The sequence below is a fragment of the Ambystoma mexicanum genome, chromosome 6q, assembly GCF_040938575.1.
Source record: "Ambystoma mexicanum isolate Mex_15411 chromosome 6q, UKY_AmexF1_1, whole genome shotgun sequence".
Classification (NCBI taxonomy): Eukaryota; Metazoa; Chordata; class Amphibia; order Caudata; family Ambystomatidae; genus Ambystoma; species Ambystoma mexicanum.
The window spans coordinates 678,587,820-678,600,072 of NC_090937.1; positions in this window are offsets into that span (position 1 = coordinate 678,587,820).

Consider the following 12,253-nt stretch of genomic DNA (forward strand, 5'->3'; position numbering starts at 1 on the left):
TTACGAAACTCTCATGTATATACCTTTCATTGAAGGAAAGACTATGGGACTAATTTACAAAAAAAGTGCTAAGTCCGCACTAAATAGTTAGGGTGAGAAAGAACATTGTGTGGATGACAAGAATAGCATTGGGAGCCGATTCATGTAAATAAAAAATAGTACACAACTATAAACCTCCTTTAACAAACATATTTTTTGCAACTAATACATATGTGTATCGTTATCAGCAATTCATGCTGAGGATGCAAGTAATTGTTCAATTGCCTAGTGCATGAGTCTAAACCATGACTCCAGCCCGACAAACCACCCACGTTATCCACTGCACCTACCGAGTATCCTAGTTCAGTGTCCACTATACCCTCATAATGTAACTAATGGACAGTGTTCGTGGCTTGCATGGCCAGTCTCTACAATCCATGGGACCTGGGTTTCGGCCATGCCACATACCCCAATGACCAAATCAGAGTAGAGATGTGTCCGTGCCGACGGCCAGGCCGACTCCTCACAGCACAAAAGTTATCTCACTATTTTTTGTACTTATGTTTCAACACTTTCACGGGACAGATTTTCAAAAGCATCCTCTTTGCACAGGTTTGATGCAATCCCATCCAGCATTCGGGACAGCAGCCACAAGCCAAATTGTTTTCCCATTTAAACCTAGAGCTTCGGCCATGCCGCAGGCCCCAATAAGTAAATCAGAGTAGGCATTCGGCCTTGCCTAGGGACAAGCCCATTGTCCATGCACCAAAATTGTATCACTTTTTGTTGTGCAACTGCCCACGGCAGAAAAGGTATATCACTATGTTTTGTGCTTACACTTGGACACGTTTCGAAAAATAAAACACAAAACAGATTTGCAAAAGCATGCTTTCAGGTCCTTACTGATTCTGCTTGGGCAGGTTTGTTGTAATTCAGTACAGCACTTCAGGCTGTAGCCGCAAGCAAGATATTTTTGCCCATTCAAACCTAGGGCTTCGGTCATGCTGCATGCCTGAATAATCATATCAGAGTACACAATTATCAAGTAATTGCAGGGGGGTAGAATGGATAGATCGCTGTGCATCATCTAGTACTTTAAACATATTACCCTGCTGCAAGTGATGGGGTTCTTCTGTGAAGGTGCCCTTCCTTCTTCAACTGTTAGGTTTTGAGTAGGAGAGTGAGCAAACTTTTGTAGAGATTCATGAAATGGCACCAAATGTATAAGCCTCTCAAATATTTTGGGACACCCCCTCCAATTTTATTCTCTCTTGGCAAAACAGAACCAGATTTTGCAGAACCATTAAATGTCAGATCTAGAATGATATCACAAGATTTCCTGCAGTTTCATTCAGTGGTGTCAACGTTTTAAGCCATCCAAATATTGTTTTTCACCAACCCTGTAACGCAAAAATATGTAAGGATGTCCCTGAGGATCTGAGATATTTGCAAACATTACAGAGCTGTCCCGGGCTGTTCGTGAACTTCAAATGTTCTGTGTACAAACACCTGTGTTTGAGTGTGATGTAAATAAACTTTCAATCAATCAATCAAAAGGTAGAAACCCAGCCAGGTGTTTTATGGCCATATCATTCCTCACCTCCCGAGAGATTGTTTCATTAGTTGGACAAGTGCAATGTTGTGCTTTTTAATAGGTTTTTACTGAGTGGTCCATGGACTAGGGGCGCAGTTTGCAAATCCTACATGGCAACCATTTCTAAATATCTGTCACAGCTCATGCTTTTCACCAGCAAATCAGGAGGCATGACAGATGTTCGGAGACATGACACCCTAACCTGATTGGTCCAGGGGGGTTTCTGCACAATGATTAGGGAAGTGAGTCCATGGACCGTACCCAGATATCACACATTTTTGTTTTACCTACTTTTTTGCCATTTTAAAAAAGATGCAACTGAATGGATGTACACCAAATTTACAAAAGCATGCTTTCGGGACCAAGGCACCACTCCTGCCTCAAATGTGATGAAAATACGTCCAGTGGTTTGGGCTGTAGACATGAGCACATTTTGTTTCCATTGCATCTATGAGGAAAACCACACATTTTGGGACCCCCCCTAAATCTCCCCCTTGACGACACCTTATCAAACTTTTGAAAATCAGTCCAAGGGGGCCATTTACTTTTTTTGCAAAGTTTGGTGAGGATTCGTCAAGGGGGGGTGAAGTTATAAGCCTCCCAAAAAGTGCTCTTCCAATTCGTTGAGCAACTTAACCATAACTACATGGCCGCTACTGCAGGCAGTGTAATATATATATATATATACATATATATATATATATATATTCAGTAAAACAAATTTGTTAAAGGGACGTTATGGTTAAGTTGTGCTACTAAAAACCTATGCAATTCAGTAAAAAAACCTTGTTAAAGGGACGTTATGGTTCCAAGTAAAACCGAAAAACCCTTGAAATTCGCCAGTTATGGTACGGTACGCTAAGCAACCACAACTCGCGCCACCACCGTGCACTGTCATCAATGACATTTATGATGTCATCTTTGATGTCCTGGCTGTTAGTCTTAGCAGTGCACGGTGGTGGCGCGGGTTGCAAAAAAACAAGGGAATTTCATGAACTTAAAATTCTAGTCATTTGCGAAGTAGGTTCAACTAACATACTGCAAATAACATATAAAGGCTGCACATTGTCAAATTAAATGCATCCATACACTATGTTCAGATATCAAACGAGAATACTACCACGAAAACATAAAAATCAACGTGTATATTAACATCAGTGCTTTAAACACACAAAATTACTAACGTCTTCCTTTTACAATTGCAGTGAAGACCACTCTCCTGAAAATCAACAGCATCTAAACATATCCGAAGAAACCTGCTCATTCCACAAAAGAAAGTAAGTACAATACTACCTTTATATTCTTACTGTTCCTCAAAGAGACTGTGTGGTTCATTCATGTAATTTGCATCGATTTCTGAACCATTCTGCCCACAAATCCCCATTTATTAAACAGAGATTAACAAGCAGAACGCCACAAACATCCCTGTTTTTTGGAACACAAATAACATACTCAAGCCTTAGAATGTTAGTACTACAAAACAAAGGACTGTTTTAATTTTATACCATTACATTTACTATTAATGCTTCTCCTCACCACTAGCTCACTTTCTACTCTCATCTGAACCACAGTGTAGTAATATACAAACATAAAAATAGCCTTCCCAACTCATTGTAACTGCCCAATGCACATTCACACACCACCACAAACATCTTCCCCATCAAACTCATACACGCATGCACACAGCACACATACATTGTAAAACAGACCAACCCATACCTTCTTTTTTTTTCAACAGACCCCAAAGAATGCCTACCAAAAAGCAAGTCTGTAGAAAGCAACACAGAAATAGAGCAAATGAAAATAAAAGTGTCTAAAATAAGCATCCATCTCTACCAGAGTTTGTGCAAAATGTTCAAAATAAACAGCTAATGCAGTCATTTAGCGAAACAAAAGAAGCATCAACTACAGAAACGTTGCCTCCTCTATCAAAATGTAAAACTAAACAGAAAATTCTTAACAAGAATTCACCTACCACTACTGCTAACACTGCTCCTATAAATCCTCATAGACTAGCAAGGAACAATACTAAAAAAAGTATTTTAGCATAAATGTTCCGCTACAGAGTCTTTCAGAATCTAATAAGAACAGGAGCGAAATCACCCACAACCCTTAAAACCTACCGTAGAAAATTAATCCTAGAAGCTCTCTTAGACAGTGCAATCCTTCTCAAAAGGAAGTTATTTATTTTAGTTTTAAACAGGATGAAAACACTAACAAAACTAAGTACTAAACTACAAAAAAACTTCTCAATAAAAGAAATGTCAACAAAAATAACTTCTTAAATGTCTGTGGAGGTGACCGGAGTCACACCATGACCACAGAACCATATTTTAATGAAGACGCATACAAACAAAAATAAACAAACACAATTGCCATCCATAGCAGTGGACGAGGATATGAAAAAATGAATAATACCATCATGGAACAAGAAACAGTGCTTACAAAAATATCCCCAGAAAACTCAGAATTACCTCTCCATTCGACTGAACCTGGAACATCCAGTATACAAATGGCCATGCACGTCAATGTGTAACATTCCCAACAAATCTTTCAACTCTTTACGCCACTTCCTCAATCAGTATTTGAAAGGTAAAGACAAAATCAAAATGAAAGTGCTGCAAAATATGGATACCTGTCCAGTGCGCAAATACACAGGCCTACAAGGACATTCATTAGCCTGCATTTCAGGACCTATTTGCAAAAGCACCTTCCATGATATCAAAATGATATCAACACATCATCCAAATGTAAGAAATCTAGTGTATAAACTGTAATATGCTAAAAGTCCTGCTTTAGAACTTGCCAATTTAAATAACACTCTTCTGCATGGTACACCCAAATACCTACAAGAAGAAATCAACCGTATCCAAAGAACATATTTTGGAAGTGAAAGCCACTTACAAAATACAATAGCTTTAGAACAGACTAGCAACAATTCTGCACATGGCAACCTTCTATTACACACATACAAAAAAGAAATACTAAAATGTAAAAGTACATCCGCTGAATTACCAAACCATGGGTGTGTGTGTTGCCGCAGAACTTTTTACGAAACTAACACAAAAACTATAGACGTAACATACAAAATAGAAGACAATGAAGATTCCAAATGGTTTGAATTAGCTCTCTACCTTTTAGCAGAAAACAAATACGAAAGAAGTGAACCCTTAATATTTTGCAGTTTTTGCATTACAAAACTTGACAACAACCAAACTCCTTCACATGCTATCACAAATAACTTGGAATTATTCCTACTACCAAAACCCCTGCAACAACTCAATGTGTATGAGAGCATCATAAATCAAACAGTACACCCATTTCAAGCAATAATACGCCTTCAACCAACCTCCCTCTGAATTGGTGAAAGGCATTTGTGGCAAAGTAGTTTATTTACCATTAGATCTGACAGAAAATGTGCACACTCTAGGAGTGCACCGTCCAATAGTGCAATCTTTAATTGTCTTAGTAAATGGTGTACCAACAAAAGACAAAAATATTTGGCAAAAACCCGTGGACTTAGATAAAGTTAGACAAGCCTTGCAATATCTGAAAGACAATAATGAATACCACAAAGAAATAAATATTAAAGAAAGCTTAAGGGAAAACAACTGAAATAATTCAAGAGTCATCAGAAACTGGTCAATTTGAACTTCAGGATCCTCCTGCAGTATCCAATCTTTTGGACCATTATACAATTCATCCATTGCACTCTAATGGCAGCATAGATGATGCACTAGAAACTTACCAAATGCAGCAAACCAAAGGTTCACCAATGAGCATATGGGAAAAAAGTATAGAAGCACGTGCTTTTCCTCTACTATTACTTTCTGGCAAAGGAGGAAGATACGATGATAGACCCACTCAGATAACAGCATCAGAATACTGCTCATTACAAGAAGATACCAGATTTAGATAAATTGTGGAATACATATTCCACCTACTCTTTGAAAGTGAACTAGCAACCCTATTTTACGGAGTTGCACACATATTGAAATCGGGAACCCACTTTCAAAATATGTCAGCTACGCAATTAATACAAAAATTAAAAGAAGAAGTTGGGGTTTTACAATCAAGCATAACAAATCTGTTTGCAGACATGCGTGGTACGAAAGAATATTGGTTCCGATGTCACGGAGATGTACGTTGTATGATCAGAAACCTTGACCACCCACTTGGTTTGTTACATTTAGTTGTGCAGAATATGCATGGGAAGATTTACATGATTTCCTACGCATATCAAACAAAAACAAAACGAACATAGATATGCTAACAGCTGCAGAACTTTGCTCCCTAGATCCTGTTAATGTTTCAAGATATTTCCAACATCATTTCATTGCTATGCTACACTTTATTTGTAATAAAACGGTTCCTCCCCTCGGACAAGTGCAACACTTCTTTTGGAGAAAAGAAAACCAAGCCAGAGGAGCACCACATATCCACATGCTTTTATGGATTAAAGGTGCACCTAAATTTGGTCAGGCCAGTGATGCCACTGTTTTGCAGTTCATCCAAAAATATGTCACTTGTGGAATCCCTTCACAAACGAGGCATAGTGACCTTCATGACAAATTGTACAATTTCAAAGACACAAATGTGTCAGATATTGATATCACAAATACAAAAACAAAGGGAAATACTACACCAAATGCCGCTTTGGTTTCCCTAGACCAGTTACAGAAACAGGTGAAGTGAACAACTTCATGTCTTCAGTTAGACATAGTGTTAAAGGTAAATCACCTAAGGACACATATTGCATAAAAAGAACAGAAGAATCAAAATATATCAATGATTACAATGCAATCATTGCCCTCTTATGGAATGCAAACATAGATCTGCAGTACATTTCAGAAAATTCCACTGCAGTTGCACGATATGTTACAGCCTACTTAACAAAAGCAGTAAAAACAGAGCTTCAAGACCTCTGGAATGAACTATCATCAGACAAAAGACTATCTCAGAAATTGTACAGCCTAGGCATAAAAATGCTCTCTCATAGAGAATGTGGGGCCTAGGAAGCTGCAGATCGTTTAACCAATACTGCTTTGTATGGAAAATCTGAAAATATAGTATGGCTAAGTCTTGGACCTGCAGAATCTAGAAAAAGAGTTCTCAAATCATATGAGGACATAGAAACAATAGCCAAAAATGATGCCAACAGCCAAGACATTTTGAAAAACAAGGCAGCTTAGTGAAACTTACCAAACAAAGCTTAATTAATCAAGTCAAATTGTCATTAAAAACTCCTCAACAGAAAGAACTATATTACATGTCCCTGCTACAACTTTTTAAACCATGGAGAAAAGAAGAAGAGATACTTGATAACTATGACTGCAATGAAGACACTTTCAAAGAAAATGAAAGCACTATCATTGATGTCAACTTTATGCAGTACAAACAGCAACACGAAGAAGAACTCCATGCCCAACTAGACAAGGACACTTCCGACAGTAGTCAACCTTCTGTAGCAGGAAGCCAAGAACCACTGGGACAGACACTAATAGCAAATGAGGCAGAATTAGCTATGCCAGAAGTAGAAATCATCATGTATCACTATGAAGAAGATACAGAAAACTTAACTGTACTACAATCAAACCTTAACAAAGACCAGCGCACCATATTTCAAGAATTAACAAAAGAAATTTCACATGGTGTACAACACTAAAATAAAGATTGTATCTGCCAAAATTACAAACCTATACTGCTGTACGTCAGTGGTGAAGCTGGTTCAGGCAAATCATTCTTAATCAAAATCATCAGCAAGTTCCTTCAACAATTGACAAACAACAAACTGTCAGCTGTTCTAACTGCCCCCACAGGTTTAGCTGCCTACAACATAGGCGGTGTCACTTTACACCGATTACTACTCCTTCCAGTAGAACACCAAAGCAAATTAGAATATTGCAAACTTTCTACAGAAGCTGCAATGGAACTACGCAGAGTATTAAAACAAATGAAAATGCTACTAATAGATGAAGTAAGCATGGTCTCCAACCTAATGTTGGCTTTCATTCACCTCAGATTGCAAGAAGTACTTAAAACAAACTACGAAGAACTCTTTGGAGGAAAACACATTATTGTTTTCAGAGATCTTCTGCAATTGACACCAGTGAAAGGTGAACCTATTTTTAAAACCTTAGGACACAAACTCTGCCGTAAAACTGTTGGTAGCAGAGGTAATTTCAACCATTGTCAACATTTCCAATACAGAGAATTAACAGAAAACATGTGTCAATCTGCAGACTTCACTTATGCCAACATTTTAAAAAGTATAAGAGTTGGTGTACTATCTCAAGAAGCACAAGCAATATTGAAAAATCGGCACATCCATGCAGTTTATGGCGATAACGGATGTGCTACTGAAGTTATGGAACAATTAGCGCACACAAATGTCAATTGTATGGCCTTAATGCCAACTCTTACAAGCTGTTCCAAATTCAATGAAACAATGTTAAAAAAAGAAATGCAACCAATAATTTTGATTTGCTGCAAAGACAAACTGGACGTACATGGTATGACACTACCCATGTGTCAGCAAGCCACAACAAGACTAAATACATTAGAAAATTCAATCTCCAACAAAGCTGGGTTGGAAAAAATATTAAAATTATCCTTAAATTGTAGAGTAATGCTTAAACGTAACCTTGACGTGGAGCAAGGACTAGTTAATGGAGCACTGGGTATAGTTGTTGGCTTTCAAACATACCCACGTGACAACAACATTTAGTTTGTCAATATTCTCTTTGACAAACTTTCAGAAGTAAAAAGGATAGGGCGCTCAACAGCTCGATTCGTTCTCTTCAAAGACATGTAAGTACGTAGAGAACAATTTTCTCTAACTCTTGCAAATGCAGTCACCATTCATAAATCCAAAGGTCTTACCCTAGACAAAGCATTGATAGAGATTGGGAACACAGTCTTTAAAGAAGGCATGAGCTACGTAGCACTATCACACTTACATGCTCTTGACAGTCTATTTCTAATCAACTTTGATGCGAGTAAAGTAAATGCTGATATTGCTTGCATTGTAGAATACAATAGTCTACGTTCACTGTACACCCGCCACCTGAAATCATATTCTGTTCCACAAAAAGGAAAAAGTTGTAAAAGAAAACTAATTCAAACAGAAATGCAACAGGATTTGACTGCAAAGCCTTCAAAGAGAGTAAAAGAAGGTAATAATTCATCAATTACCACAACCAAAGAAGAAGAACCTATTAGTGAAAGTAACTCAGGTACTTCTTCAAAGAAACAACACAAATTCTGAAAAAAATGACTCGGACACAGAACTATCTGGTCCATTCAAATTTTCAAATGTAACTGGTGTAAGTTACTACGCAAATGTAGCAATGCATATTCTATTTCAATTGCCACTAACTGTTAAAAACATTTACTTACACAGTACAGACCAATTGTGTTTGCAAATGTTAGTCCTTCATAGAAACGCAACAAACAATCCTGACAACATGTATAGTGTTCACGGAATAAGACAAGAATTGGACTACTGTGCTGGAATACTGAGGTTCACTATAAACTCACAAGAAGATCCGCAAGAATTTCTAATGTACTTACTACAAGTACTGGAAAACAAAAACATACCTATAAATTAAATCTTCCAGATTTCATACATGTGGAAACATACATGCACTCTCTGCAACAATGTGACACAGGAACAAATCCCTAATGAGCGCTTTGTGTATGTATCCATACCTAATTGTAAATCCATTCCATTTCAGTAACTATACAAAATGCAAACCATGGCAGATTATGTACTATCTGCAATTCAGATAATCGCTCCACCTTACTAATACAAACACATAGTAACTACGTAATACTAATGCTTCTACGTTACAATGGAGATGGTACCAAAAACAACTGCAAGCTGACTGGATTCACACACGGTCAAGTATCACTTGGTAAGAAAACCTTCACAACAATAGGTATAATCTACCACGCAGGAGCCACAACCAATGCAGGTCACTACACTGCATATATTAAAAAGAAATGGGGATGGTTCGAATGTAATATAGTAGCATTACTCTAAAGCAGGGATCACCAGCAAATCTTACAAACACTTATTTAATCTTCTTAAAGCCAAAATGTAATAACTAATCTGTACTTCAACATTGACAAAAAACTAATTAAAAGACTATAAACAGTTAGAATACGCCAACAGGTATCTAACTGGCCCAATATTGTATAACAACCACACAGATAAATGAATAGCACTAAATTGTAACAAAATATATACAGTTACAATACGCCAACAGGTATCTAACTGCTTCAATAATCTTCAACAAGCCAACAGTTACAACATTAACCAGAACCAGCAAGTGAACACTCAGAGGAAACAAACAAATAGTTTGTACCTTAACAAAGAAAGTTTTTTTTTTAATCCAACAAGGTTTTATTTTTCCCACAGACCCAATGATTTGTGAAACAAACACAGAAACTGAGCAAAATGCACAGTACTCTGGTTTGTAAACTAAATATGAGGGTCGAAAAAAAGTTAAAATGTCTATTATGCAATGTAATAAGTCTTTATAAAATACATACACTAACATGTTCTTTTCTTTTATCACAGAAATTGAAAAGGAATATTTCCTCCAGGTACTACATTCAGGTAAAAAATATACTGAATCTCAACAAATGAAACAGTAGGTATAATTTCAAACATTTCATAAATACTCATATCTATATGTGTGATCTATGGCTGCAATATGGTGCGGTGGTTGTGGCCAGGGCCTAGAGTTTTGGGTGTATAGTCTACGGCCTACGGCCTGCGACCATGCACCCAAGACTCTAGGTCCTAGCCACAACCACCGCAGCATATCACACCCATTGTGGCTTATAACTTCAGTACTTACAACTTTGGTCTTGGGTGCATGGCCTTCAGCCATCACCCAAGACTCTGGCCCGTGCCCACAACCACCTGATAGATATTCGATTCTATGGGTGTATCTATTGGTGTGATATGCTGCAGTGGTTGTGGCCAGGGCCTAGAGTCTTGGGTATATGGCCTATGGCCTACGGTCTGCAGCCATGCACCAAAGACTCTAGGCCCTGGCCACAACCACTGCAGCATATTACAACCATGCTGGCTTACAACCCATTGTCACACCCATAGAATGAAACATTTTAACTGCGGCATATACTCAATTTGCACCCAAGACTCTAGGCCCTGCCCGCACCTACCTGATAAATATTTGATTGTATGGGTGTGATGTATGGGTGTGGTATGCTGCGGTGGTTGTGGCCATGCACCCAAGACTCCAGGTCCTGGCCACAACCACTGCAGTATATGAAACCCATGGTGGCTTATAACTTCAGTGCTTATAACTTTGTTCTTGGGTGCATGGCCGTCAGCCATGCACCCAAGACCCTCCCCACAACCACCTGATAGATTGTTGATACTATGGGTGTATCTATTGCTATGATATGCTGCGGTGGTTGTGGCCAGGGCCTAGAGTCTTGGATGTATGGCCGTAGATATTCGATTCTATGGGTGTGATCTATGGGTGTAATATGCTGTGGTGGTTGTGGCCAGGGCGTAGAGTCTTGGGTGTATGGCCTACAGCCTACCGCCTGTGGCCATGTACCCAAGACTCTACGCCCTGGCCACAACCACCGCAGCATATCACACCCATGACGGCTTGTAACTCAGTACCACACCGATAGAATCAAAAATTTTAACCGCGCAATATACTCAATTTCCACCCAACACTCTAGGCCCTCCCCACAACCACCTGATACATATTCGATTCTATGGGTGTTATATGCTGTGGTGGTTGTGGCCAGGGCTTAGAGTCTTGGGTGTGTGGCCTACAGCCTACAGCCTGCGGCCATGTACCCAAAACTCTAGGCCCTGGCCACAACACTGCAGCATATCACACCCATGGTATCTTATAACTCAGTATCACACCTATAGAATCAAACATTTTAACTATGGCATATACTCAATTTTAATATCCGCTGACATCACGTGTGTCCTTAGAACAGTTTCAACTTACCTGCGCACAGCGCAGACGGAAATACTATCCTTAGGACACCCCTCATTTTCACTAATTACAAACATCCTCGACAGCGCGGGCATGGTGAATACATCAGTATCACCTGCCGCCTAAACAAATACAGTATTTCACCCATCTCTTACTCCCTAAACCTCCCCAAGCACTCTGACACACCAAGACACTCCCCAAAACTTCATTTCGCCTCTGTTCGCCACCGCGCTGTCAGCGGATCCAAGAGGGCGGGCGCATCCGAACAATCTGACGCATATCACGCCTCACTCCAGCCAAATCTTTTAAAAAGAGTTAAAATGTCCACGGACAGCGCGCCTGTTCGGCCTGTCCGTAATTAATAAAATATGGATGTTCTAAGGACAATACACCTACCTGTACCATTTGCAACCAAGATGGAACTGCTCTTAGAACACACAAGCTGTCCAAGATGTACGTAAATCAACAAAATGGGGGCGTCTTAAGGATATTATACCTCTCCATACTGTTCACAACCAAGATGAAACTGTTCTTAGAACACACCAGGTGAAAATGAAGAAAATGGGAGTGTCCTAAGGACACTATACCTGTCCGTACCGTCCGCAGCCAAGATGGAACTGTCCGTAGAACAGGTGCGGTGTCCGGCATGTCCATAGCCAAACGAAATGGAGGTGTCCTAAGG